Here is a 7,204-nt window from a genome sequence, read left to right as displayed (position 1 = left end):
GTCCCACAGGAGTGTGTCTATCTGTGTACTTTAAAAGCTGCTGCCTGAGTGTCTACCCTTCCATCAGCCTCAAACCAGGGACTGACTGAGATTCCTCTCTTTGGAACATTCATAGGATTTGGCAATCCCTCAACAACCAGGACCTATCAAGAATAAATAAAGCTGCTTAGACCATCACAAAGGTGAGAGAAACAACAAAAAAGGTAGGGGAAAGATAGACAACAAGTTTCATCTTCTACACAATTCCAGTCCTTCAAGACTGGGAGAGAGCTCTTTTGCTTAATGCTTAGAAACAGACAGAATCAAGCAAAATGAAGAAATAGAGGATATACAGAATACATTCCTGTATTTCCATATGTGACAAGCCCACAGATAACATACTCTGTGGTACAAAGCTGAGCTTTTCCTTTAAGATAAAAAAAAACCCAGATGCCCATTCTCACCACTATTATTCAACATAGTACTGGAAGTCCTAGGCAGAGCATTTAGGCTGAAAATAGAAATAAAAGGCATCCAAATTGGATAGGAGGAAGTAAAACCATATACTATTTGTAGATAGCATGATTTTATATATAGAAAACCCTAAAGACTCCACCAAAAAAAAAATCTGTTAAAACTAATAAAATCAGTAAACCCTAAAGTACTATTAAAAGTTATGCAGTTGTTGGGGCGCCTGGGTGGCTCAGCTGGTTAAGCGACTGCCTTCAGCTCAGATCATGATCCCAGGGTTCTGGATCGAGCCCCGCATTGGGCTCTCTGCTCAGCCGGAAGCCTGCTTCTCTCTCTCCCACTCCCCTGCTTATGTTCCCTCTCATGCTGTCTCTCTCTCTCTCTCTCCCTGTCAATTAAATAAATAAATAAAATCTTTTAAAAAAATAAGTTATGTGGTTGTCATGTATAAAAAGAGAAATGAAGCAAACAGGTTTCAATCTCCTATTGAAATTACAGATGTGCTGTGCCCACACATTACAATAAGGAGTTGAAGGTAAACTAAGGACAACCATTTTCTTCCAAATCCCCAAACTTTGGAAAATAATGTTCTATTATTTCAACTGCTAAGTGACACCAGCTTTTAAAATACCACATTCATTTGGGGCTTATTCTGATGCTGTTTCTGAATTCTGCAATTCCTGTGCTGGCAAACTCACTAATAAAGTCAACAGAAAGTTGAATATAAAGAGAAATGCAGTGCAAGAAAAAAATGATGAAATACTAAAGTTCAAAACATGTGTTTGCCTGAGGGCAGGAAAGCTTAAATATGTAAAATCCAAACCTGCTCTAAGGTTCAACTACATTTTGTAACATCACAAATCTATAACTCTGATTTGCATTATGTATTTTCTTCCATGCTTTTAAAAAAGTAACATAATTTATCAGTGGATGATCAATCTTATCTAAGAAACAAAGAAATCCATCATTTATTTATAGTAAAACATTAGATCAAATACTAAGGTACTTCGTGAAGTCGTTTAACCCCTCCCCTACTTTCTGGCAGAAAATGCCTGAGTATACTCAAAGTACAATTACTTATTTACTCACTGGTGCTTCCATTTCTCCTTCAAAAAATTCCCACAGGTGTGCATTCCCTAGTCTTCTCCTGTAACTTATATTCTGAGATCATTAAAAATGTAAAGGGCTACCTTGATTATGTTTGTCTTCTTTACTTGAGTTTACAATTGTGATTGTTAACAAATTGATACATTGGTGTAATACAAACCAAATTTGTTTTCTCTCTTCACATAATTACCAATGATTTTTTTACATTATATAATTAATATTTAATAGAAATTTTAAATAATGATGTAATATTTATATGGTATAGTTTTTATGCTTGAAATTACACAGCATATAGTCAAATTAAAATGCCATCAGTACAGGAATAAAGGACAATAAGTTAATTGCTAAATACTCTCATTTGAAACCAATTTGATAAAAAGTTCTTTAAATAAAAGATAATATTTAATATTTATTTTGTGTAATGTAGCCACATACACTCTAAGATTTACAAATATCTGTCGTTGTCTCCAGATTGTGAGCCCCTTGAGGTTGAATACTGTCTCATGGTTTTTTTTTGTTTTTTTTTTTTAAGATTTTATTTATTTGAGAGAGAGAGAATGAGAGACAGAGAGCATGAGAGGGAGGAGGGTCAGAGGGAGAAGCAGACTCCCCGCCGAGCAGGGAGCCTGATGCGGGACTTGATCCCGGGACTCCAGGATCATGACCTGAGCCGAAGGCAGTCGCTTAACCAACTGAGCCACCCAGGCGCCCCTGTCTCATGGTTTTTTTCTGCCTTACTGTGCCTGGCACATAGCAGGTGTCATATGAATGTATGTTAAGTGAATGAAGGAATCTTAAATGTTGTAGCAAACCTTCCTGTACAATAGGCATTGCAATCAGAACTTAATTTTTTCTGAATGTCAATTTTCCCTACACTTGATCTAAATCAGATGTGGCTATAGATTTTCCTTTCTGACATTGATTGCTCTAGGAATGAATATATGACCCTGTTCCAGTCAGTAAGTTATGAAGGAGACTCCACCGGGATTCTTTGGGGGGAGATTTTCTTTCCTAATGAAAGAGCCACATAAGCAATTGCAATTTGTTCCACTTGGTTCTTCCTTGAGCTTGGGGAAATGACAGGTGAAAATGTGAAACTTAGGGTGCCCAGGTGGCTCAGTCGGTTAATCAGCTGCTTACGGCTTGGGTCATGATCCCAGAGTCCTGGGATTGAGTCCTATATAGGGCTCCTTGCTCAGCGGGGAACTTGCTTCTCCCTCTGCCTGCCACTCTCCCTGCTTATGTTCTCTCTCTCTCTCTCTCTGATAAATAAATAAATAAAATCTTTAAAAGAAAAGAAAATATGAAACTTACAACTCTGGTGACCCAGAGGGCAAGACCTCCCTGATACTCTGAGGACGACAGAGCAGCAAGCAGATGGGTGCTGGAGACAGTAAACTGAGTCGCTCCATGACCATTTCACCTTTCTGCACAGGCTGGACCTTAGGAATGAATGGTGAAGAAACTAAAGACTGAATTGCTCCAGAGAGATTTAGAGACTCACCTCCCTTGGACTCATTTGCTCACATTTTGGATGATAAAACCTAGGGACACTCCCCTCCCCTTCCCAGGGAGGGTGTGTTTCTCTCCTGTGATGCAAACCCTCGCTGTATGCACCGGTGGCAGCAGGTCTCACTGTGTTGCCTGATGAGGAACTGGGACATGGGGAGCTCATGAAAGACGCTCTGTGAGTCAGCAGTGTGTTGTCTCACCCAGAACCCCCACATTTCCTGTAAGGACAAATAAATGTATATAGACATAGAACACAGGCTCTTTTAGAATATTGCTAGTACACCAGATTGGTATACCAATCTTGGAGTCTCTTATGTGAGAGATGCCTTTATTTTAAAGACATTTTTAGACAGGTGTTCTGTTACTTTCAGTTAAAGACATTCTCACTGAAACAGAATAAATCTACTTCTCACTCAGAATCATATGGTAGGGCAGTTTTCTTAAACTCTTCCTGTAATTACTTTAAAAGGACTTCTGACTAATTTATGCCTTGTTTCATAGTTAGAAAATCCATAATATTCAGCCAAATTGTACCCTGTTTATCCTGCCTTTGGCATAATGTTTACAAGTATAAGGTTTATATTCAGATAGTTCCAAGTTTTCATTCTAATTCTAGAACTTATTGGCTGTAAGATATTAAATCTCTGTTCTAAGCTTTAGTGCCACCATTTGCAAAGTGAGCAAAACAATACTTGCATTGTAGGGTTTTCTAATGAAATGAGATAATTCTGCTGAGCAGAATGCTTGGCTTAGAATAAGCTCTTAAAACAGATAATCTTAATGAGTGAAGTAGAAATTACACCACCACTATAATTACTGAGAACAAGTTTATAATTTAGTTTTGTTTTTCAAACTATAAATGCTTAGCCCCCACCCCAATTACACCAAGTAGAGATTCTAAATTAATCCTTCAGGTGGTAATTTCTACCAGCAGAAGTCTCAGTTACTGATGGAAGTATGACATACAGCTTAGGTATACTGGGTCAAGACATGAGGCAAAGAATCACAGCATTAGGAAGTCTACTTATTATTTCTAGTTCCTCTTTAGCACAATGACCTTTAGCTATGTGGTGATAACCATCACGCTCCCATGAGGTCATTCTTGTCATGTTTCTTCTTCTGGCACCTTTCCTATTTGACTTTGTTTCTAGACTTTCAGTTTTCCTGTAATCTAACTGTGGGTGCGTTCTAGTTTGTTAATATACTTTCAAAATATAGTACAGAGAACTGAAACCAACAATTCTTCTCTAGGCATCATAAACAGTGAAGATCATAAATCTTAGTATTTTTCTTCATCTGAATGTCATACTTTTGGAAATTTGCATACAACTTTAGGCTCTCTTTTAGCACACTGTATAGGCACCATTGGCTCATACTATGCTTGTATATATGCCTTCTTTAAGACAAGATCCCATAATGCACTTTAGGAATAAATGTAGGAATTTACTTTTATTTTCATTATGATTAATCTTACTAGTCATTATCCCATCTTATTGAGATATCTTGTTATTTTTTTTCAAAAACATATCTCTGATTACATAAATAATACTTGTATAGTAGAAAATTTGTGGGAAATACAAATATAGTAAAATATGAAAAAGTATTTTTTTCTCAGAATACAGTGATGAAATGCACATTGCTTTGTACATCTTTCCCTGTTTTATGCTCATATATGTATATGCAATTGACTTAAAAGGTCACATAGTTTTATTATTTTCTCTTTTTAATGTAACTGTTTTAAAATATTTTTTGGTACTATGTATGGTTATGTTCCAGTTTTGTATTAAATTAGCCCTTGCATTAAAGACAAACCATCCTTAATTTATCAAGTTCAAAGTTAAGAAATGTTGAGAAAACAGAATCACATACAGTGACTGTAACACGTACTAGAGTCCTCTCTTCCAAGTTGACATCACTCTATTAACCAACATTGTTTGAACATAAGTGTGCTTTCACATAATTAAGCTATCTTTCAACATATACCTCTCCATCATGTCCACAAGAGGGGTTTTTTTGTCCAATCACTTATTTGTTGATTAAATTAGTTTATCAAAACGGAATTTAAGAAAAGCCTATGTATAATGTGAGGCATTATACTCAGGTCCCCAAATACAAATTTAATAAACAACATTCTGTATCTTATAATACAGTCCACTGAGAAAGAGGGATACTAGCAAATATCTCTGTTGTATACTAAATTCTGAATGTACAAAAAGTAAGGGGGGTAAAAGAAAAGAAAATTATTATTCCTAAAGGGAATCAAATTTCAGTCTGAGTTCTGGCTATAACTTGGGAGCAAAGTAATGGCTGAGTAAACTATTTTAAACTATTATTATCTTTGATGCCAACTGAAAGCAAAAAGAAAATGAAACATAAAGTTTAAAAGCTCTATTGTAACCCTAACCCTAACCTTTGTAGAATAGTTGCTTAAAAAAATCAAATTTGGATCAAATTGAGGAAACTGAAATCCGCATGTATCTGACTATACCTCTGCAAATTTTGGTCAACAGAGAGAGGTTTCCAAAATCAAGTAGCAAGCCCTAGCTGCCAGACCAATGATGACTTACTTATAATGTCAAGGTCTGGGCTATAGGTAGGCTAAAAAGAACATCTGAGCTCCTTTAGCTGGCCAGGCAGGGCTGAAAAATAGCAACATGGAGATACCATTTTGCAAAATGTGGGCCTTTATTTACACAGGGTGAAGGATACATGGGATTACAAATTGTCTTCCCAGATGTTGATCACTACCAATGAAAGAGAAGTTTGTGCTAATTCATGCAGACTACTATTGGGAATCTAGTAGACTTTCTGGTACCCTGGAAAGAGATATACCTACACGTTAGAATTTTGTTAAGGAGGTCAGAGATAAAACGATTACAACCAAGCTGACATGACTCTTTAATACTCCACAGTCTTAGCAATGAAGAGACTAAAAAAGAATTGCCTTCCTTCAAACATAATCAGCAGAAAGTAGATAAAACAGGGATCTTACAAAAGTATTTCAAGAAAAAAAAAAGTAGAAATTAACTTCAAAACCAGAGCAAAAGGGACATGAGGAAACTTCTGGGAAGCGTAGAAATGTTCTGAATCTTGTTTGTAGTGTTGGTGGCTTCAGGTGGGTATACATATGTCAAAACCATTTCCTACTTGCATAGAGTGTCAAAATCAGTCAGTAATAAAAGTTTAGGGTCTTATTTTCAGAGCTCACAACCCTGGACATGTGTATAGGGCTACATCTCTGTGTGGCTGTCAGGGGCTTAACCAGAGAAACATAACTAGTAGGAAATACACATATATATCCTGTATATGCATACACACACACACACACACACACACACACATATATGAATAGAATATGTACCACTCCCTATGTTGAGTGATTCATTTACATTACTTTATATAATTCTCACTACAGCATAGTGAAAACTTACTTTTGAGGAAACTAACATGTATAGTGATGAAGTTACTTGCCCATTGCTACATAGCTAATAAGAAACAGATTTGGAATCTAAACCCAGCCTTTATGATGATGGCAAGTACCTCCTATACATGACACCCAATCACCCTGTAGTACTTAACAGCCACATTATAACCAGGAATGTCTAAACTTGCTGAGGAAAGAAACAATGTAAGCCTTGGTCATATCTATTTTGTATTCTGACAAAAAAGAAATACTTATACAGTTATTATTTTCTCTGATGTTATGGTTGAGAACTCTTGTGTGGATTAATTCTTGGTTTTATCTCTATGGGCCTGGACTGTTTGGACATTCTTAAGAATAACTTTCCTCAAAAGATTTTCTAGAAGCCTGGGAGTCATATATAATACATGTCATTTCTAGAGCTCTCACTACTTGGTCCTTCTCTGCTAAAATATTTGCAGCTCAGTTGCAATTCCAAATGGACTCTTAGGCAAACAGAACCTGCTTAATGTCACCATAAATCTCACTGCTTGGCACTGTCATGGGACTGCGGGACATGCCAAGACTGTTAAATGCATTCTTTTTTTTTTTTTTTTTTTTGGAAGAGAATGCTTGGTCTTTGATCAATTGTGGTAGGAATAGAAGAGAAAACAACAACAGTGTTTAGAAAAAGGAAGGGTTGTAATCCTCTCCTTTGGGAAAGGTGACTAAGCT

This window comes from Halichoerus grypus, chromosome 9 (assembly GCF_964656455.1).
Source record: "Halichoerus grypus chromosome 9, mHalGry1.hap1.1, whole genome shotgun sequence".
Lineage (NCBI taxonomy): Eukaryota > Metazoa > Chordata > Mammalia > Carnivora > Phocidae > Halichoerus > Halichoerus grypus.
The sequence above is the reverse complement of the archived record's forward strand: the minus strand, read 5'-3'. Positions refer to the sequence as shown.